Below are 23501 nucleotides of genomic sequence, written 5' to 3' on the forward strand. Positions count from 1 at the left end.
ATTTTGTTCTCAGTGGCTTTTTTTGGTTTAGTTTAACTCACTTGGAAGAAATTTAATTTAAAACAAAATAAACCACTTTTAAACTGAATTAAGAGTTTAAGTATCTGAGCACAGGGGTTTTCACTCGTTTAACTACGTTGCTTTAAAAACTGATTTAAGTGGTGCCATTTTCTCATGCAGACAAGTCCTTAATATTAATCAGCTCTGCTTCAATTACCATATCCTCCTGCTCCACCTTTACTTGTTGACTGAAGCTTATTGAAGACTTTACCCTGGACAAAACTGGTTAAGATAAAATTAAAAAAGAAAAAACTTCCAAACCCAAAGCATGCAATTTATATAATTCTTTGCATTTCAATAACACCTTCCATGCAAGGATCATGGTGTATTTTCTGAATGGTAATTAATGTATCCTGACAACATTACTAGGGAGTAGGTTTAAATGGCCCCATTTTACAGCTGTGGAAAATTAGGTATAAAAGGGTTAACTGACTTGTCCAATGAATCACAACAAATGGGTAGTCAAGTTGGGAATAGATTCCAGATACCTAGATTTTTTTACCCCTGGGTTTTAACCACAGACCAATCTCTCTGAGGTTTTACTTCTTACTTAAGAACATAGGCTCAGATCCACAAAAGATGGAGAATTATGGAATATCATCTCTAGAATGAAAGTTTCTTCAACTAGTGGTTGATTCATTCCCTGAAAACTGTGAGTTTACAAACCATCTTTTTATTGAATCCTATCTAGTGTAATTCCAGATATTCCCATTTTCCATATAACTGGCTACTGCTGTTTTGAATCCTACCTAATTCTTGCTGTCAATGGTACCACGTGGCAATCAGTTCCACAGATGACAGATAGGCTGTGTAAGAAAATATTTTGCAATCTCAGTTCTAAACTTCCTTCAGTTTCTTTGAATGCTCCCTGGTTCTCATATTATGAGGAAGGGCTGCATACATCTACCTTCCCTGTATCAGTAATTTTATATGCCTTTATTATATCACCAATTATTGATCTCCTTTCCAAATTAAAAAGTCCTAACCATTTCATTCTATCATTCTTTTGTCCATTTTTATCACCCATCTATGAATTCCCCCCATTTCTGAGACAGGGCGACCAGAATTGAACACAATATTTCAGGTGATGGTATGCCAACATTTAGAATATTTCCAGTGTATTTTCCATTTCATTCCTCATGTATTCTAACATTTTGTGTGCTCTTTTTTGTCTGCCACTTTACATTAAACAGAATATTTTATTGAACCATCCACACTGACGACTAGGTCTTTTTTTCCCAAGTGGTTATAGTTCATTTGGAACCCAGTAAAGTGTATGAGCAGTTCCTTCCATTCAAATTATTCCTTCCATTGTGTGTTATCTTGTGTTTCTGCATCAGTGATCATACTAGTAATCCTGTCATTGTCTATTAATATTTGATTTATTAACTTCACAAGACCAGGATTTTGTGGAGGAGAAAAAAGATCTTTTTGTACACAAACATTTACCATTATTATATTTCAGTGATTTAACCACTGCCAGAGAGTATCAATTTGGCCTCCAACAGATGCATTATTTTACAGATGACACCGTAAAGGTCCATCATCTGAGTCTCCCCAGATTAGATTTGTGATTGCATTGATATAAGAGGCTTCATTGCACATATAAGAAACAGGAACATTGCCCTATCTTCATGGCTTGGAAATTGGTGCCAATTAAGTTTTACTTTTGGGTGGTCCTGCATTCAAAGCCAATAGGTGCAATTGCAAAGCAACATACATGCTCAGTTATTATTTTTATTGCCATGTGTTAACTGGGTCATGCCTTGTTATTTTAATGGCTCTATCTCAGCAAACATGGCAAAGTGCTTAATTAGTTGTCTATGCATTGGAAGAGGAGTATCAGTAAATGCCTCAAGAGTTCTTCAATTGATCCTGAAATTGCTTTAATGCCTGACTTGCTTTAAATACCAGCCAAATCACAAAGGCATCTCATACTAAACATGTTTGTATTCTGAACTTTTGGCCCAGATACCATATATCTTTTTCATGTGTTAAAGTAAGAAAGAGCAACATTCTCTTGAGCCATCTCAGATATCTTTAATAACCGCTCAAATGTGTTGAGGAAATACCTCTCTAATCCACACCATGCATATAAAAATAGACACACCATGTTATTTCCTAGGTGCTCAGAAAAATAAAACAAAAACAAAACACCGTATCAAAATAACTGGAAGATTTGTAGAATATGTTTTTCTAATCAAAGTGTTCAAAGACACCTATCTCCTAGCACACATTCCTGCCACATCATTCCTATACTTTTGGTCCATCATGTCTTTATAATTGCAGTTTTGTTTTGCAGATACGAGCTTCTTGGTCAGATCTGTAGAATCAGAGTAAGCACACAAGGGCCAACTTTTGAAAAGTGAGCACCAGCTCTGTATGCACAAAAATGTTCACTGCATGCACTTGTGTGTACAGGCATCTATGTGCATGCTGATCCCTCAACCCATGCATCTGGCATTTTGCTCTGGCATCCTTGGCATGTACAAAAGTGCACATTCACTTCTGCACATGCACTTTTCCAAATGTGAAGCTAAATATTGAGCCGAGTTACCTTCTACCTGCATTTTCTTTGGTAAGTTTTGTTGCTGAAAAAATCATTCTTTCCCCCCTTTTATTTATAAGAATGTTTATGGTGCTTATCACCATTGGTATCTGAGCATCATCAGTGAATTTATTCTCAAGACATGTGTGTGAAGTAAAGAAGTATTATTATCCCATCTCCTTTACAGATGGAGAAAATGAGGACTTGAGGTTTTAGCAACTTGTCAAGGTAGCACAGCAAACCAGTGGCACAGCTGACAATAGGCCTTAGGCATCCTTACTCCAAGTTTTTCCTGCAAGTGTTGTTTTTCAGTTGTAAGACCATTCCTACTGTCTTTATAAGAGCTCTCTGGTTGTTCATATCACAGTAGAGAATGGGTAAAACCAGAACACTGCTTCCCTTTACCCTGAACCTTCTGAAGGAACACAAATATAAATGCTCTGGGGGGTTAAAAAAGTTTAACTCATCATTTCCCGTGTTATGTTTCATTGCTAGTTACTTCTGTGATTCAAGGGCTGAAATTCACAACTGGCATAAGTGCCTTCAACTCCGTCCGGGCACAGACACAGAAATGCTGCACTACTGCTGTTGTGGTGTTTCTGACCTGACTGGTAGCAGAATGTGTTGTTTTGGGGAACTCAAAAGATGGCCTGTTGTCTCAAGATTTTCAGGGCCAAAAGATTCCAATAGTTTAGCAAAGGGTTGGACAAACACCTGGACTTGTTCAGTTCTTATCTAAAGAAACTCAAATCAAACTTCCCCAGTCATTGAAACTCCACTAGTTTCTATGTTTCTAGTCCCAATTATGTTGTGTTGTATATAGTTACATTATATGCAATTTCACAACTGGACACAGACATAATTAATGTGGGGCAGTTAAGAAGGTTATTTTGCAGTTTGCTTTGTTTACAACAAGAGAAGATTAGAGACTATTTTCAGATGTTGTGGAACCGGATCAGTTTCTCGGGAAGCAGAATAGGAGGGTGAATTGTGACCCCATTTCTACTCAGCATGAGGCAGAGTTATATAATTGAATATGCAACATAATGTGCCACCAACCATTTAATTGACCAGTTTTTGTCACATCATAAACTGCAAAAGCAAAAGCTACAGTGATTTTTCATGTGTCAGGGGCACAAGTGTATTGAATTACACTTCAGTTTACATGACTTTTGGGGGTATGTTAAACATGATTGTGATAATAATGCTCTGAATTTCTACAGCTGCTATCTTTGATTATATCAATGTGATTTATAAACACTAATTATTTAAACCTTGCAACACCCTTGTGAGGAGCATAATTGTGCCAAAATGTGGTAGTTAGGATCAAACTGGTATATTAGAGGGAATTTTGCTCTAAGATTTGCAGGTCATCTGTAGCAATGGAAATACAACAAATATTACATCCTTTTTTCTTTTCTTTTTTTTTTTTTGGCCAAAGCAAGTGTTTTGTTGAATATACCAAGCTGTTCTTCATTATTAATAAATTAGTTTCTTTTCTCACTTGTAATAATAGAGCTAATAAGTCACAATAAACAATTAATTGAATTTGGGCTCTTTTGCTTGAAAAATGTCCACAAGCAGATTGCAGAGTTCCTTAATGTATTCATTATTTAATGTCATTCACAAGTTTTTCACCCCAATATGAACAGCTCATTAACAAATCAATCAATTGGGGGAATATTTAATGTTTTAGCTTTCCCATTTGTTGAGTGGCTACCTTATAGAAACCACCTGGCATTATTTCTGTTCCCTGACTGGCTGATTTTTGTAGCTAACTAAAACGGCTTGAACTTTGCATTTTACAGACATATACTAAATACAAAATTCGCTTATGGTGTTGGAGTATATCAGCTCAAAAATTTTCACAAATAAACATATCAATAAAGCTTGACTTTTCAACCTTTCAAGAGAAAGTGAACCTGAAAGGGATGTGAAAATAGTTGAACTAAAATTCATGTCCAAATTTAACTAAATATTAAAAAAAAATTTTTTTAAAATGGAACACTCAGCAATATCCAATTTCTAGAAGCCCCCATGAAGATATATTAGCTCTTAATAATTCTCTTTCAGAGCAAGGTCCCCTCTTATAGCATTTTTCCCAGCATGCCTTTCTGTCAGGCTGATCCTTTAATTTTGGTAGAGACAAGCTGCTGTGGTTCTAAAGCAGCCATTTTGCAACTGGTTGTTCCCTTTCATTCTCCTCTAGGTGCTAAGTGTTCTGAGCTCCTATTACATATTCCCTTATTTAACTTGAGAAGATGGATGGTACACTCTCACTAAAGAATGCTTGAATTATTATCACAGCATGGTCATACATCACCTCTGGAAAACAGTATATGGCCTGAACCTTCACTTCTAAATAGTGTAGAGAGAGTGATGTGTGCTTGTTCACATACACACAATAGACTAGCCTATGTTTCACAAACGTAACATCACTGGGACTACAAGTAAATCAGGGAGATAGGGGAGCATTTAGAGCAATTAAACACAGGGCACAGTATTATGTTCTGACTTACTCCTGCCCCATGCAACCCATTTACTTCCAATGGAATGTAGGCTTGGGAAGAATTTGGCATAGTGGGTAAGGATTTCTGATATTGCAGATTCTTTTTAAAACATACTATTATTAATGATGTGTTATTATTTTAACACTTAACCAAGGATAGAAGCCATAGATTTTTTTTCCCTTATGTCAGAGGTTTCTTCCATATCAGATAAGGACAATTAAGCTAAACTAGCTATAGTATTCCCAAATATTTATATAATTCACAACTAATTTAAATAGTACAAAGCAAGCCCATTTGCTGATTTTAAAAGTGGCTGTGCTTTGTTTCTGATCTCATTAAATTAATCCCATTGGGTCACTTTCACCATATTTTAGCATTACAAGAACTTCTAGCCCAATTATCATACTAAGTAATTTCTTAATTAAGATAAGTGGAGAATAAAGAGTAGAATCAGGTGCTATTCCAGAGTCTTATTTGGTAAAACAGGAGGCTTAAACATTGACATAAGAAACCAAACCAGTAACCTATGTATGTAAAAGAAAAAACAACAACTTTCCTATCTATTTTGATCTGACCTAAATAATGTCACTAGGAAATGTTACTTCACTGCCTTAATGTTCTTTTTAAAGCTCTACTTCACTACATTTAGTCAATACTAGCCTCCTCGTTCATCAGAATTCACCTAAACTATTCCTGTATTAATATGGACAATGCAGAGATATTTAAAATTAGGTATTGAATGATAATGATCAGTATAATTTGAAGTGACTCAGGGTCTTGAACTCAGCATATATCTGCAGTCAATAGATATAAAACATGCAGAATTTCAAGTGATTCATATTTTTACAGGAATACCAATTTCCACTAGCTATTGTGGTCTGAATTAATTTAAATACAGAAAGATTCTAGTAGAACAAAGACTAGCTGAGATGATAAGAGATGGGGGTGTATGTCCAGAGTCATAGGTTCCTGCGATTGTCTTAGCAGTTATGGAAGAGAAAAATCCTTGTTAAAATAGGAAACAAGTGTTACAACAGAGAAAACAAAGACATGGCAGAAGATTGTATAATGGGAATGGGAAAATGCAGAGAGGAAGACAGCGTATATTTAAAGATGATTAAAAGAAACCCAGAGTGAAGAATTTAACAGCATGCTAGAGTGTTACTCAACTATATGTTTAAAAATAGCAAAAGTAAATTATTTAAAAGAATGCCTCCTAAAACGATTCAAGTAGAAATTAATGTATTTCTATTTTTTTACAAAAACCCTTCTAACTTCAAAAGGAAGATTGCATTAGTAAAGAGCAGCCAATGACTGCACAGACCGGGGTTATTCATCCTCCAAGTGTGGGGGCATACCCTGCACTGAATTACATATTCATCCCTCATAGTTGGAAGAAGTCATCTGTAAATTTCGGAATGCGATGAATACCTACAAGCCTAGCTGATGGAGGCAGCCCAGGAGAAAGGCCGAATCAGCGTATCTCCCAGCCAGTCTAGCTTTGCTCCCAACACATTTGTCCATGCACTTTTGTGGCTTTCAGGTGTGTCCCAGAAGCTCTTGTAGGAAGCTTTTGCTACTGTGCCTTTGCTCCAAGAAGGTTTACTGCCACTGTGGTCCTGTAAGCTGGGTTGCACTGAACCAATGTCAGTATCTGACCAGTCTGTGTTAACTGCAGAGAGTTACAGTTTCAAAGTTAACTAGCAAGGTTATACTTGAGGTAGATGCCTTGTTGCTTGCCCATGTGGTCCTCATTGCAGGGCATCGCTTCTCCAGAGATCACTCAGCTCTGTGTTCCAAATGTCCACATATAGCCAGTCAGTCCTGGGAATACCCTGTATGTGATGTCACATGTGGCGCCCCCACAGGACGAGTCATGTGGCTGCAGCACCCAAAAGAGGTTACAAGAAGTAGACAGGAAGGCAGGGGCATGGATTGGAGATAGAGCCCCGGGGAGCCCTGCTGCTGATGGGGGAGGGAGGAACAAAAACCTCCCAGCAGCTCCTCATCCATGTCTCCCTTCCTCAACATTCCTCCAGCCCAATAGTTCCCATCATCTTCCCCCTCCTCCCAGCCTCAGTGAGATGGAGTAAAGATTTGCCCCCTGGCCCAGCTTCATCGAGCTCTTCCCCATCTCCTGAGCCTCAGGCAAGAATGGGGGAGGGACAGGAATGAGAGGAAGGGATTGGTCAGGGAAAAGATCACGAACATGGAGGATCTGGCACTCTTGATCCTAATGCAATTCTTGTATGTCCTACAAAATGACCTAGGATCAGCTCTGCTGGGAACCTACCTGGCCCCAGTGGTGAGTAACTGGGTAGCTGGTAAGGTTTCCTCAATTTCTTTATATTCCTAGGACATAGAACTATGGCCCTCGGTTCTGACACTCTAAGCTCTTTAGGGTAGGAATGGTATCATGTTTGTACAGCATGTAGCACAGAATGGGCCCCTGGCCTTTAGATGCTGCCACTGTACAAGTGGATAATAAAATAATGTTCAGCTAGGGCCTTATTCTGTGTTCGTTGAAGTGGGTAGAAAGGTCCCCAATGACTTCAACAGGTCATCATGGCTTAAATCTTGGGGGAGTGTGGATAAAGCCAGCGCAGCCACAAAACAAAAGAGAAAAACCATGACCATACATGGGAGAAAAGTGTGAGCCTCTTTACAAATCCCTGTCCTCAGACTGCACACCCATGGTTAGTACTCCATTTTCTATTTTGCCTGATGCCTTCTGAATGTCCCTGACTGATTTTAGCCTCTTGTAAAATCTCTCCCTCCATCCCTTGGTGTGCAGTTTGCCCACATTCACTCAGGGAGCACCAGCAGAAGTCCTCCTCAGCAGGAAAGTGGAATTATAGGGCAGCAAGTGAAAGAACAGAGCATAGAGTAATGGAGCTCTTCATAAAAAGGGCATTTTTTTTAAATTAAGATGAGGAAACATCAAGGGGATGAATAGCTCTAGTTATTGGTGATGGCAGTATACTCAAAAAGTCCAATAGATCCTCTAATCTATATGTTCTGCAGCAATTTCCTTTTGTTCTAACACCCATCCAGTGAGAAAAACTGAGGAAAAATAGTTTCCTTTTGCTTTCCAAGAAACTGAGAGTCAATTAAAGGTTTTTTTTGCTTGACCTATTTAAGCATGATGGTGCGCCTTTGTCATTTGGCAGAGGAAGAGATGGAGAGTGGAAATTGATTTGAACTTGGGCTTCCTGTAACATAATCCACAACTCTGCCAGTAGGGCATTAAGATAAATTCCTGCACCCTGGGAGCGTGCAATCTTCATGTCCTTAAAAATGCACTTTACTGTGCTGAGGGACACAGCAGGGTGGGTTAAAATATAAAATCTTCCCTAGGGGGTTGGCTTACACGTTCTCCTGGGAAAAACCAAAATACTTCACTTCATAACCCAGTTTATGTTACAAAGTGGACCTGTGTCCTGTACTTAACCTAGCACCACACTTACAATCCGCAAATCCTTAAAAATAACTATAATACAATGACTTATTGTATGATCATGTCTCCCTCTTGTGGCTGACCTGGTTGAGGAAAAGAACCTGCTACTAATAGAGCTTAAGTGGTCCACAGCCTCTATCCCTGCTTTTTGCCATTAGTGTCTGTACATATTTGGTTGTGATGAAATTACACAAGATAATAAATAGCTAAAGACATCTAAATCTTACATTGCCCATAAAAGAAACATATACGTATTATTATTATAGTGTACAAATAATTGTGTGTTCCACTAAACACAACCTTTCCTCTGATCTGTGGATTGCTTGTGTGTGTTCTTTTTGCTATCTTGATTTGTGCATATGAATAACTGTTAGGGATACTTGCAAGATAGAAATATTTTCACTTAAATATTTTATGTCAACTGAAAAATCATACTTCTCTCCAGAAAATGTTATACCAAATATTGTTACAAGTAACACTTAAGATTACTCTATCTGAAAGGTATACAGGGACAGATCATTGCTTCTTTACTTAAAAAGAGCTACAGTGATTTACACCAGCTATTGATTTAATATTTAATATTTTATACTTAATATTTTTCTGCATTTTTTTCAGTTTGTTTTCCTTGTTCATTTGACAGCACTCTATAGAGTCAGTTTCACAGTTTCTCTTATCCCATCTGTCAGTTTCTCCTTTTGTTTGTGAGGTCTTTTACACAGCACTATAGGAGAGAAAATGTGTTGTGTGTTGTTTTTTTTTTTTTTTTTAAATAGAATTTGATAGTATAACCACAAAAATCAGCACTGTGATTCAGGAGGCAGGCATTATGTCTGAAATCACTGGTGATTCATTTTTAGAAATTAACAACTTCAGATTGACTGTGTCCCTTTAATACATCTATCAACTGACAGTAAAGTTTTGGTAAATGCAATTATAACATGAGAGTAGTCTACTAGCATCTTTAAAACACAGGTCTAGTTCAGCTGATTCTCAGACAATCTTCTTCAAAATGAATGATCTTCTAAAGTGTCACCTTGTCCCTAACCATCCCTTTTCAGGTAAGGTTATTGAAAAATGAGATCTTGGCAGTGATGCTTCTGAAAAAGATATAATATTGCAGACAGTGTTGGTTGCAATGGCAGATGATTTCTTTTCTGTTAGAATCGCATTAGCAACTTTCAGCATGATCAATTGTGAGATGCTATTGCATTGTCTAAGATCTGTCTGTCCATCCACTTCTACTTATCATCTGTACTCCTTATCATGGTACCTTGCAAATGTATATAAAGCAAAATAGATGGTCCAAACGAAAGGCTCTTTATTCTCCCCCAGCCACTGTTTCTTGGGAAAGAGGGGAAGGAGGGAGTGATGGGGAAGAAATGGATCTTGCATCCTTTAACTCCTGTAGGAAAGGAGATCCACAACCATGGCCCAGCCACCAAATAGACCTTGTCTCCCACTCCCAGTGATCTTGCTCTTGTTGAAAATGCCATCATTACTATGGGAAACAGCTATTGTGGCAAGCTGGGGTCAGAGAGAGAGAGAACTTTTCTCTGAGAAAGACTGAGCCCGGACCATTGAGAGGCTGGAAGATTGAGATCTTGAATTTATTCTATTTAATGGGTAGCCAGTGTAATGACTGGAACACCAAAATCCTGAGTTCCTAACATCCCATTAGTGCCCTCAAGCATCCTGCCACATTTTGCATCAGCTTCAGGTTCAAGGTGACTATGGTTTCATTCCCAGGTACAGTGCATTGAATCAATCCAGCCTGGGGGTTACAATACATGAATCACCATGGTCAAATCAGCACCTGTCAGGGTATAATAATAATTATTGTAAAACATCCAAGTGTGTTAGCAGTCATTTCATTAATAGGGGCTAAAATAATTAAATATATTGTTCACTGCGAATAGCTCACAAAGCTCTACACCCATATTTATTTGTCTGTTGCTGTAGCTGAGAGATTGCAGGAGACTTAAAGATTTAGTGGAGTCTCGTTAATTTCACAAACATTGTTTTGATTTACTGAACCAATACAACTATTATTGTACTTTCTTTAACTTTACTATAAGCTCCTTTAAAAATGTATGAAAGCAAAGCTCTATCCTGCTATAACGAGACACAATATACTCGGGCAACATAAAAATGATACAGTGAAGTACTTTCTTCAGAAAATAGCAACTGAAAATGTAGACTTTAGGACTATTGTTAATATGAGCTTCCCATAAAAGTTCCAAATAAACTTTAAATTACAAATATATATATAAAGCAAAGGGGGCTTTCTAACTTTTTCACTGGGAGCTTTTGGTGTTACCAGTATATGCTTATTTTATCAGAGTTTATTTTACAAGCATTTCTTTATTGGATCTGCCACTAGCTTGGAGCCCCAAGAGCATCAACTGCTGATGAATAAAACCCTTTAAGGCTTGCTTGAAAAACCTTAGAAACTCACTGTTATTTTCCTGTTAGACTTCAGACATTTTTTTTTAAAAAAGATCTTTTAAACGCTGGAGCTGTTCGACTGACAATATGGGAGACCCAATTGTTTTATCAGATAATGTACCAAGTTAGAAACAAGATTATTTGGGTTTGGGAAGGAAATCAAATGTACATAATATTTTTTCTCTGTAACTTCTTCATTATATTTATTTAACAATGACTTATGGTTACATACTAAGAGTGGAAAAGTGAGAGAAGAATATGCTTATAGGATGTGTTTTTCCAGGCAGCCATAGCTCTATACTCTGTTGCCAAATCATTAGGCTTAATCACTGGACACATAGGGCTTTATAGTACCGGAGTTACTCCATTAAGCTCAAGTGAGTTGCTCTGGATTTAGAGCATAATTAGGCACAATGAAGTTACACCGGGGTAAAACTGGGGTAAGACAGACTGCTACTTTCCTTCTGAACAATCCATGTCTTTAGACTGCTGCTGCCACCTAGAGATGGAAACTGGTATTGCTTTTCTGCTATGTACACAGGGCAGTAGTTTTCTAGAAGAAACAGCAATGCTGATATGGGAACCTTTCCAGAAATTCAGCTCAATTTCTAACACTGATCTCCATGTCAGACATTAAATAGCAACAACCCCTGTAAGAAACAGCAAATATATGAAAATTAATCAAGCTTTGTGATCTACCTACTATAGAACAGCAGCATTCCCTTCTCTATGTCTTCTCCTTCCTTACCCACCCACTTGGTTCTATTTTTGTTCTTCAATGTGTTATTAATCTATCTCAGACTGCAAATTCCTAGGATAAGGATATTCACTTGTATCTGTGGTGCTCTATGCACACTGATGGTGCTCTATAGATAAAGTCAATGAGAGAGGTACATGTGCATCTCAGGGCAGAAGATTGCCTCAAGTGTTGCTAATGCTATTTCTGTATCTTCTGTGAAGTGCCTATGAAATAATAGTAACATCTAATAATAAATCTGACCTGCAATAATGTCCATGATGATGGCCTACTGTATCACATAGAGGTGGAAGCAAATACTTCTTCAGCTAAGTGGTAGAGGTCTGTGTTGAAAGTTTAGGGTTCAAACCAGGTTGTTTCAAATGCATAACAGGGGTGGTTTGTTACAGTTGCGCATAAGAACATTTGTTTGTCATGCAAAATAACTTAATGGGTAGCGGGCTTTGTTTGCATGCAAGAGGTCGCGGGACGGATTCCTGTGTTCTCCCATCCGCTGCTGCGTGGAATACTGATGATTTTCCATACCAGGGGATCATGAGTCTTTAAACACTGATGTCTCCTTTTAAAAGTTCTGCTTTAGTTCAGCCACTCTGTTTGATGAAAGAATCATTGGCTGAAATTCTGTGGCCTATGTTATGCAAGAATCATAGAACATCAGGGTTGGAAGGGACCTCAGGAGGTCATCTAGTCCAATCCCCTGCTTAAAGCAGGACCAATCCCCGATTTTTGCCCCAGATCCCAAATGGCCCCCTCAAGGATTGAACTCACAACCCTGAGTTTAGCAGGCCAATGCTCAAACCACCGAGCTATCCTTCCCCACAAGAGGTTCAGACTAACTGATTACAATGTTCCCTTCTGGCAATGAGTTCCACAGGTTAATGATTACAGGGTGTTAAAAAAGCAGGTCTCAAGCTTTCAGACTACAACTAGCTGCCTACATGGAGTGACTCATTTAATCACTCCTCCATTCTGGATCCGCTTCCTTGACACCATCCACCATTCGCAGAAAAATCCACTTCCAGGGCCCAACCTTTTCTACCTTGTTGGTGCTTAGACCCCAAATGTAAACACAGGAGCTGTGATGATACTGAGGGCGAGATCCACGAAAGGACATAGGTGCTACAATGTTGAGCATCACAGCGCATGCCATTTAGGTGCCTAGAAAGGCACAGAACCACTGCGATCCATAAAGCATCTAGCACCCCTCTACAATGAATGGGGAGAGAGCGTCGCCTAAGCATGAGATCTTCAAAAGCCAGCATGCTAGGAAGGGAGCTGCCTCACTGAGCTACCCGGAGATGATGACAAGAGGGGAGTGTGCTAAACCCTGCCCCTCTCTTGGAGTTAGGTATCTTAAGTCCAGGCTGTAGGGAGGAGCCTTTGTCAGCTGAGTGACCCACAAACAGGAACCCACCACTTTGAGTCAGGGAGCTTAGGTACCTTGGCTGCTTTTTGGAGGGAATGAGTTTGGCAGGCAAAGTGGCAGGCAGAGGAGATTGTAGCCCCATCACACACACACACACACACATACTTTTATCCCAGTGGTTAGTGCACTTGCCTCAGACACAGGAGACCCATGTTTAATTCTGTCCCCACCACTGGGGAGGAAGGAATTTTAACAGGGTTCTCCCACCCTCAGATGAGCTCTCTGACCAGTGAGCTATAGGACGGTCTGGTGTGGGGCACCCTGCACCTCTCCTTTTCCACAGATTCCAAGGCCAGAAGGGACTATTGTGATCAGCTAGCCTGACCTCCTGTATAACACAGGCCAAAGGTCTTCCCCACAATAATTCCTACGGCACTGCCGAAGCTATTGAACTCTCATTAAATAATGACAGCGTGATTGGAGGAGGGGGACTAGACCCAGGGTCCCCTATGTGGGTGCCTTAACGATTGGGCTACAGAGTCATTCCCTTTCTCTTTCTCTTTCTCTTGACTCTTCCACTTGGGATAAATACTTAAACAGTCCCTAAGTGGCCAAACAGCTATCTTCCCTAAGTTCATGAATCACTCTGGGGCTCAGGCAAGGGAAAGGCATCCAGGCACCTTGAGGGAAGCAGCAGCGCACACGCCCAGAGGCAGGAACGTAGGTGCCTAAAGAGCTTTTACTGCAGAAACGTAGGCACTGGTGGAGCTTAGGCTCCTAAAGGGCTCAGCGGGAGTTTTGTGGGTGGCAGTGGAGCCAAACCTGGGATTTAGGTGACTAAACCTGAGATTTCGGTGTGATGACTTGATGGATTTGTCTGTACCACTTCTTCATGGTGGATAATTTGATGACATTTTATCATGCTGTGACTGCCTCGTGGAAAGCCTATGCATGTGTGGATTCCCCCATGAGTTAGCAGGGTTATGAAGGCCAGGCCAGAGACAATGGGGAGTGATCAGTGTAAAGATATGTTTGTAGAAGATTATAATTTAAAGAGACTCCCTCCTAAGAGACAGTATTAGGAACATAGGAACTTGGAGATGTGCCCTGGAGGCAGGGGTTGGGAACACCACAGGTCTGGAGTATTTGTAAATTACCAGGAGCAAAACAAAAGAAGCAGTGAGCCCAGCAGGAGCCTATAAATGGACTCACAAAGGGGAACTGGGAGAGAGCCGTTGAGCACCAGATTAAGCTGAGGGAGTCTGCTAGACAAGTAGGCACGGGACCCTGCCTGCCAGAACATAACATCACTCAAGAACTCCCAAGAGAAGGGTGAGCAAATGAGGGACATTGGATTTTGGGGTGTTTTATTGTTTTGTGTAATCTGTAGGGTCCGGTGCTTTTTGTGTTCAAGGATAAAAGAGGATAAAGATGTTAGCTGGAATAAGGCATGTGTGTGTTGACTGCTTCAAAACCACTGCATGCCCCTGAAAGAGAGAAGCTGTAAACCAGAAGTGTCACATCTTTGGGGTTGAGTTCTGGGAGAAGGATGCATTTAAGTGCCAGGCCATCTGTAGGCTCAGCCCTACACCGGGAGGGGCCTGGTGTCTGGACAGTGAGTTCCAACAATCGCAAGGGATGTCCAAGAGAAGGTCTGAGCCCTGAGAGTGTGCCCAAGAACTCCAAGATTGGGGCAGTGGCTGCACTCTTTCAGGCTCCACGAACTGAAACACCCTGGGGATCTGGAGCAAGGAGGCTTGGATTCCCCTCCTAGCATTCCTAATGGGGGGCCAGGAAGGGGCACTCATTAGGATCTGTGACTCCCTAAGTCTGGGGTTGAGGCACCTAAGTATCTTCATGGATCTTACCCTGACTCCCTATCTCTAGCTTGCTGAGTAGCTTTTTGGACCACACTTGTTCCTGCCTTATGCAAAAGTAGAAAAAGGGGGCAGGGCACTATCTCTTTATTCCTCTTCCCTTGTCTCATTCTAAGTCAACGGGAATTATTTTTACCATCTTAACTAGTCTTGCAGGGAAGTTAATTTATGGAGGGCACCATTTACCTAGGTTGTGGATTCAGACTACAGATTGGCAGAGGGGGGCACATGACCTTCATTAATTATTATTTGTATTATTTATTATTCCTGTAGTACCTAGAAACACTAATCCTCCACCAGGACCCCATTGTGCTGGATGCTGTACAAACACAGACCAAATAAACAGTCCGTCCCTTACAATCAAAGTATAGGATGGGATGGATACAGACAGATTGACGGGGGAGTATGATGTAACAGTGAGACACTATTGGCCAGGCTTTTCCTTCCCTTGTACCCTTACTCAGCTACTCTGACCTTGGGTCTCCTCTCCACAGCAGTAAGTGGGGCTACTTCTTCTTTCCCTCACCCCCCAGAGCAGTTGGGTTTGGGAGCAGATAAGAAAGGGTAAGGAATGGACAGAGATTTGGTTCCACCTCCTTGCTTACAGACCAGAGAAGCAGAGCCAGAGCAGCAGGGGAAGGTCCGTAAATGACTGACAGTTTATACAAGGAGAAAACAGAGTGGAGACCTGTGATTCAGTGGGTCTCTGAGTTATTATGCCCCTGGGGCTAGTCCTGATGGGTGCAGTTTATGCACAAGCTCTTGCTCAAGGATGCATCTAAAGACAGAAGTCGAGCCTTTAGATCTAAAGGTTTATGGGCAACCTGCATCCGTTTTCTCTACAGAAGGAAGGCGAAGCCTCCCCACCGTGGTGTTCTTTCCCTTTAGCAGATGTACAGTGCAGTAAACAGGTCTTGCAGAGGCTCACTCTGGGACCTTGAGCTGAGATAGAAGAGGATTAGGGCTATGCTGTCTTGAAGCCTCTCTTTTCAAGACACCTGGGGACACTTGAGTGAGATGTGGGAGAACTCTATACTTTCCTCTAGGTTACAACAAGGATTTGTAAGCAGGTGATTTAAGAGCCTCATAGGAAGGGTTTGCACCAGGGGCTGCGAGTGAGAAATGCTATTGATAATTTTCTAGACAGTCCTCTATCTACTAATCTGCAGGCTGCTTTCTTCTCTTTCTTTTCCCCGCTTCTTTCTTTCCTGATAATTTGCTTCTTATTCCAAAGCTACAATCTGTGATTTGGGGGGAATTTTATGGGGGGGAATCTTTCCAGAAATGGCGGCTGTTGCTGGAGTCTGCTATGCTGTGATTGCTTGTGAAATAAGCTGTGATTGCTTGAGAAATTTAAATCCTGTGTGCCTCAACATGAGTAATCCAGGGTAGTTAATGGAACTTTGCACTTGCTCCCATCAGGACTTTCGCATGCAGTGCCATTAATGGCTCTCCATCCACTTGAACCCAACCTGAATTTGGGCCCCATGCTATAGAGGAGATCAAATTAACAGAACCTTCTGTCTTTCATCTAGATCCCATAGCAAAAGGGGAGAAAGAAAAACATCCATATTAGCATAACTAAATGCATGAAAGCAACACTCATGACTGTGTTTTCTGTAAAAAGAAAAGGAGGACTTGTGACACCTTAGAGACTAACAAATTTATTTGAGCATAAGCTTTTGTGAGCTACAGCTCACTTCATTGGATGCATACAGTGGAAAATACAGTGGGGAGATTTATATACACAGAGAACATGAAACAATGGGTGTTACCACACACCCTGTAATGAGAGTGATCAGGTAAGGTGAGCTATTGCCAGCAGGAGAGGAAAAAAACCCTTTTTTAGTGATATCAAGGTGGGCCGTTTCCAGCAGTTGACAAGAACATGTGAGGAGCAGTATGGGGGGGAATAAACATGAGGAAATAGTTATACTTTTTGTAATGTGTTTTCTGCGTTGTTCAGGGACTTAGTCCCACAGTTGCCATTAACTTGATTAGGGCGTCAAATGCCTCCAGCTCTGCATAGCTCTTTGCAAACATGCCCCAGCTGGTTTACCATAAACCCACAAAGGCGCAGTGAAAGCAGAACCCCTCTGCTTTTAGCACATTGGGAGGTCTTTGGAAAGTGGATGATTTGGGGCACCATATGTTATAATAAACCAGGTAGAACAGGTGACTTAAGAAGAGATGGGTGGCTGCATCACTCACTCAGTTTATGAAGTACTGCTCCAGGATTTACATTAATGACACATACCAGGGACGAAGCATCGACTGCTTCAAAGTAATGCGGCACCACTGAAGTCAGGGGAGCTATACCTACAAGTACCTGGTGGGTCAACTAACTCAAGCATGCAGGGCTCAGGCTACGGAGCTAAAAATAGCATCAAGGAGGTGTCTCAGAGTCCGAGCTCCAGCCCATAATAATATCTAATAATAATAATAAATCTGAGCTTGGGTTTATGTTTATATATGGTGATGTTTTGAAAATAACTGCTAAGTTTAGATAATAATGTCTAGGTGGGATCAGTAGACACCACAAGATGACCATTGGTTGCCAGGGAGAAATATCAGAGACTTCTTTAAAGTAACCTCCAGTTACTATGGTGATAAGGTGACGTAAATTTTAATGAGCATCAGGGGATATAACAAGTTAGCCTATGAAAAACAGGGCACGCAAAAGTAGTGGGGTATGGAAGTTCACATAAGAAAAACGGGTTAAAACCTTCATAAATATGGACGAACCCTAACATGCGTCAACGTAACACATTGTAAAAGCTGTGTTCCAGTCTGCGTGCCTTGGGCAAGATGCCAGGATGATGACCACTGATGGTGAGGATAATAATGAGGATGATGACCAACACTTCAGGTTTTTCAGCAAAGTCACAGTGCGGTAATGCAAATACGATGTGTTCTGTATTGGTCTCTCTCTCTCTCTCTTCTACTGGCTTGCAGTGTTTGTATGGTTGTTTGGTTGTCTAATAAAAGTAAGTACTACAAAAAGCGGACTGTGTTGTCCATGTGCAAAATTAGGTCCCCCTTCTACTGGTAACTCTCTACTGTAGTCAGTCTTGAGAGTTAAACTCTCAAGACTAAGATAAAATTGTGTGTAAACCCTCAAGGTGGGTAATTAGTTAAACTAACCCACAACTATACATAAGACTACAACTGGAAGTCATCACTTGCCAACTAAGCAAGGAGCTCATTGATGATCTAATGTTACCCACCAAAAAGTATACAGAAGATTCGATATAAGCACCTGTGCATACATATACACCATACATGTGGAGGTCATAGTCCTGGGACAAATGGCATTATATTGTGTCTTTGATTGCCTGACCTGCACTCTGCCCACTAATCCAGCTTTCCTATGACTTATTCTAACTGATATCTATATCTGCTTGAGTAATGTTTTCTCCTTCATTTCACCCCCACACCAAATATGAAAATCCCCTCAAAATAACAGTAATGTTAAGTCCTATAATAGTGAGTTGTCTAGAGGTGTTATATAAATTTCATGGCCTTTTAGGACTACAAAGGGTAGCTTTATGCACGTAGAATAGGATGGGTCCTAGTTTCCTAACAGGACACACAGAGCTTGTTCCTAGATGTGGGAGGTTCTAAGATATCTGACTTAATGGCTTCTACCTCCCCTTAGCTAGAAAAAAAAATCTGTTTTAGTTAATTTTTAAAGGTATTTTAAATGTATAATTTATATTTTCCTCTCTCTCTCTCTCTGAACCCTATATGGGTGATCTCATAGTAACTAAGGCATCAGACTTTAGAGGTGGTGGGAATACAGCAAATAATTCAAACATTTAAAAACAAACAAAAAAAACTCTCAACAAACTTTCTCTAATAGCTATGCTATTAAATATGTGGTATAAACCAGTGGTTCTCAACCAGGGGTCCGGGGCCCACTGGGGGCTCCAAGCAAATTTCAGGGGGTCCCCCAAGCAGGGCCGACATTAGACTTGCTGTGGCCCAGGGCAGAAAGCCGAAGGCCTACCACATGGGTTTGAAGCCTGGGGTTTCAAGCCCCGCCACCCAGGGCTGAAGCCAAAGCCTAAGTAACTTAGTTTCACAGGGCCCCCTGTGGTGTGGGGCCTCCGGCAATTGCCCTGCTTGCCACCCACTACTGCTGGCCCTGCCTTTTATATGCAGAAAAACAGTTGTTGTGGCACAAGTGGGCCATGGAGTTTTTATTAGCACGTTGTGGGGGCCTCAGAAAGAAAAAGGTGGCGATCCCCTGGTATAAACACATCCCATGATGATGTGACATGGACAACCGGATTTCTTGTCATTCATTCTTGGCACAGACAATGCTTTTATCATCATAAAAGCTAACAGCTAGAAGTCAGTCAGCACAGTTCAAACTGGAAATAAGATGTCATTTTTTAATCAGGAGGGTAATTAACTGTTGGAACAGCTTCCCAATGGGTACAGTGAATTCCCCATCATGTAGAGTCTTCAGTTCAAGACTGTGGATGTCTTTTACAATGAGAGGCTGTAGTTCAACTACAAGGTGTAGGACTCCCTGGGAGAGATCTATGGCCTGCATTATGCAGAAGGCCAGGCTGGATGTTCACAATGGATGCTGTCTTTTTGCCTTAAAATCTTTGACTTTGGGATCATCTACATCTACCCGGGCACTTGTCCCTGAGATCTCCCTGACACAGCTTAGGAAGGAAGCAAGGCAGTCCCAAGTCATAAAAAAAAAAGTTGAGAAACACTGATCTACATAACTCCTCCATTAAACCTCACCACAGCACCATGTATCATAGCTGTACCTATCCAGTACGTGATGCTGTGGTTTGATATAAAGGTTTTATTAGCATGACTTTCGGGTGATCATGTTACTCACGACTGGCCGTGTTACCAGTGATGTATGCATACCATCTCAAATGAGTGCCAGAAAAACTTCATAGCGCACCCTAGTACCATGTACGCTGTGTATGCCATATGTAAACACCTATGTACTCATAGCATATTATTTTAAGGATCTTATTCAGTAAGTATTTTTCTGTTTCGGTTCAAGGTGTTTTGCATCTTGCAGGCAGCAGCACAGACTTGCTTTTAAAAATTTATATGTCCTGGTTCATTTAGTTGTTCCAAGGCTGAATGAAAATCATAGTTTCTTAGACTACACTGTGTTTCCTTTTCGTTGTTACAAAGGCCGTCAAATTATGAGCACTGTTTGTGTTTGTTTTACATGAGGATGGATAGCACAGTAATATTTACAGGGGAAAAACACCAGAGGGTAGCATTTATTTATTTTCCAAGGTATTTTGGGACAGAGTGAAGTCTGGTGGCAGCTGAACAGTACAAGAGGATTTAAGTGTATACACATAAGTTCCTTGCAGTGAATTCTAGTCAATTTCAATACAATTCCACTGGTGAGGACTTGAGAATTGCCAGCTGAGGTTCAGCCCTGCTGAGCGATTAGAATTGGACGGAGAAGTGTAATGTCATTAAGGAAACTGAAGATGAGAGAGAGCGAGAGCACTATACTAGTAAGCTCTGCCTTTCTGGCAGCACTGAATTATTAACATCACAAAAACAGAAGTGATGAAATCTTGGGAGTCAATACTTGACTCATGAATTAATGAATAATTTAGAGGCGCTATTGTTTAGTTGTCTCCTGATTTTCATATAGATAATTGGAAGAGACTGAAAATCAGGGCCACAAAATCAAATGGATTCAAAACAAAGGCTGCCAAATCAGCACCTTACCTAAGTCTGTCCTTTTCTCCAGCTGGGTTGGCTCAGTGAATCCAAAGGTAGTACTACTTGTTTTCAAGACCTGAGCTCAGTGTGTTGGTTATCTGTCATATTTCTAGAGCATCCATCCCTATAGTAACTAAAGTCCCACTATACACATAACAATTTATATATACTGTCATACTACTGTTAGTTTTAATAATTTATTCTAACACATTGACCAAGATTTTAAATATAGGAGCTTAAAATTAGGCTCATAAATCCATGTTTCCATTCATTTTATCCAAAATTTTCAGATTTCTCTGCTTTATTATGCATCCAAATGGCTTGTTTGCAATGCTCCCCAAAAGACTCAGGATGAAGCAGGTCCTGAGGACACTGGATCCAGAACCACATAGGCACTTACACACCTAAACCCCAGATTTAGGTGCCTAATTCCCATTTGTAAACAGCAATGCAATGAAAAAAAAACCTCATGCTTAACTTCTGTCTAACTCGGTAGATGCCTAAATGCACTTGTCATTTAAGTTTTTGCAGTTAAAGGTCTCTAGATACCTATGTTTCTGTCTCTGAGCATGCACACTGCTGCTTCCCTCTAGGCAGCTGGAGCGATCCACAAACAAGGGAAAGATAAGAGATCTTCCACATAAATTGCGGGGGGGAGGGAGACTGATCTAGTAGGTGTGCACAGTGGCTGCTTAACTCCATACAAAACAGCTGGGGCAGGCACCCTCCTTTGTCATTCTTGGCCCACACAGTTAGGATGTGGGAAACTACAAGTTCAAGGCCCCTCTCTGCCTGATGAGATGGGAATTGAAAAGGTATCTATCATCTGTCTTAGGTTGCATTAACAGAGGCATAGCATGCAAGTCATTGGAGATGATAGTAGTGCTCTACTTGGAGCTGGTTAGTCCCCAATTGGAATACTGTCACCAATGCATAGAAGGAATGGGGAGAAACTGGAATGGATCCAAAGGCAAGTGACAGAGATGATATGTTTAGCTTGGAAAAGAGGAGATTGGGGGGACGGGGGGGGGGGGGGGGGGCAGGAGGAGACACGATAGCAGTCTTCAAATACTTGAAAGGCTGCCGTAATAAAGATGGAGAAAAGTTGTTCTCTCTTCCCACAGAGGGCAGGACAAGAGGCAATGGGTTCAGACTACAGCGGAGCAGATTTAGATTAAATCTCAGGAAAAGCTTTCTAAGGGTAAGAATAGTAGGACAATGGCACAGACTGCCTAGGGAGGTCGTGGAAGCCCCTTTCACTGGAGGTTTTCAAAAGGAAACTGGATAGCCATCTGGCTTGGATGGTTTAGACACAACAAATCCTTCATCCTGGCAGGGGAGTTAGACTAGATGACCCCTAGAGTCTCTTCTAACCCTATGGTTCTATGATTCTATGATCTCTCAAGGTGAGCACCCTAATGACTGAACTATAGAGTCAATCTCACTCTCGCCCAGTTAATATTCAATTATTTAACTTTGATAGGAAAGATGGAGGGTGTTGACACAGGAGGTGCTACTACCCCTAAAATGGATCTTTACTGGCTCCCGGCAGAGCAGATTACTGTCATACCAGTGAAAAGGGGTCCACAGTAATTATTTTCAATGCACAGTAGTTTATTGAGAAGGAATTACACAAGCAATAAAGGGTTATATCAAACATATAACTCCCATGTTAGACATTGAGCTATACATTAAGAGCTATATGTTCCCCTTAATGAGTCTCTTTTTCACAAATATACACAAACAGGCCCTGCGCTATTCTCATGCACTTCCTGCTTGGCAAATAGAGAAGGTGGTCACCAGTTTTATAGACGGCTTCTTCTCTCCATGTCTGTTCTTCTCAGCCCTCTGGTCTGTCTCGGATTCCCCCGAAGCAAGACCTCAGTTGCCCTGAGACCCCTCTGGTTCACAGTCCTACTTGAGCCCACAGGGCAGAGTTTTGGCTACTCTGTCTAGCAACGTTGCTTCTTTAAGCGGTAATTAAGGAATCCCCACAGTAATTTAATTTGCTTGATTTTTATAGTCTTTTTCCTCAAAGGAGTCACATGTCTTAAAAACATGCCCAGTGGATGTGTGGTTACTAATTTTTACCTAATTAGTATTTGAGGAGGCGCCAACTAAAAATTACCCCACATTCACTCCCTTATCAATCATTCACTTCATCCCCCTGAGTGATGTCCTTCAACAGGGTCGAGATGCCCCAGGCAGCCCATGCTCCACTCAGGACGTTCTACACGTGGAGTTTGCTTTCAAGTGGACATATTTGCTGACTCAAAGATCAGTATTGATCATACACGCAGCATGGAGCCAGTGAGTTTCACCTCTGGCATCTGTCTGATGCTAAGGGAAGGATTCTGCTCCCAGAATCCTCTTTCGCAGTTCAGTCATGTCAAGGCATGTTCTCACACCATTCATTCAGTATAACCACACCAATCTGGCACCATCCAACAGAGGAGCCCTACATCAAATATCCTGTAGCTCCATGGTTAGAGCACTCAACTGAGAAGTGGCAGAACCCTAGAATCATAGAATCATAGAATATCAGGGTTGGAAGGGACCTCAGGAGGTCATCTAGTCCAACCCCCTGCTCAAAAGCAGGACCCATACCCAATTAAATCATCCCAGCCAGGGCTTTGTCAATCCTGATCTTAAAAAAGTCTAAGGAAGGAGATTCCACCACCTCCCTAGGCAACGCATTCCAGTGTTTCACCAACCTCCTAGTGAAAAAGTTTTTCCTAATATCCAACCTGAACC

This window comes from Lepidochelys olivacea (assembly GCF_965140295.1).
Source record: "Lepidochelys olivacea isolate rLepOli2 genome assembly, chromosome: 5".
Lineage (NCBI taxonomy): Eukaryota > Metazoa > Chordata > Testudines > Cheloniidae > Lepidochelys > Lepidochelys olivacea.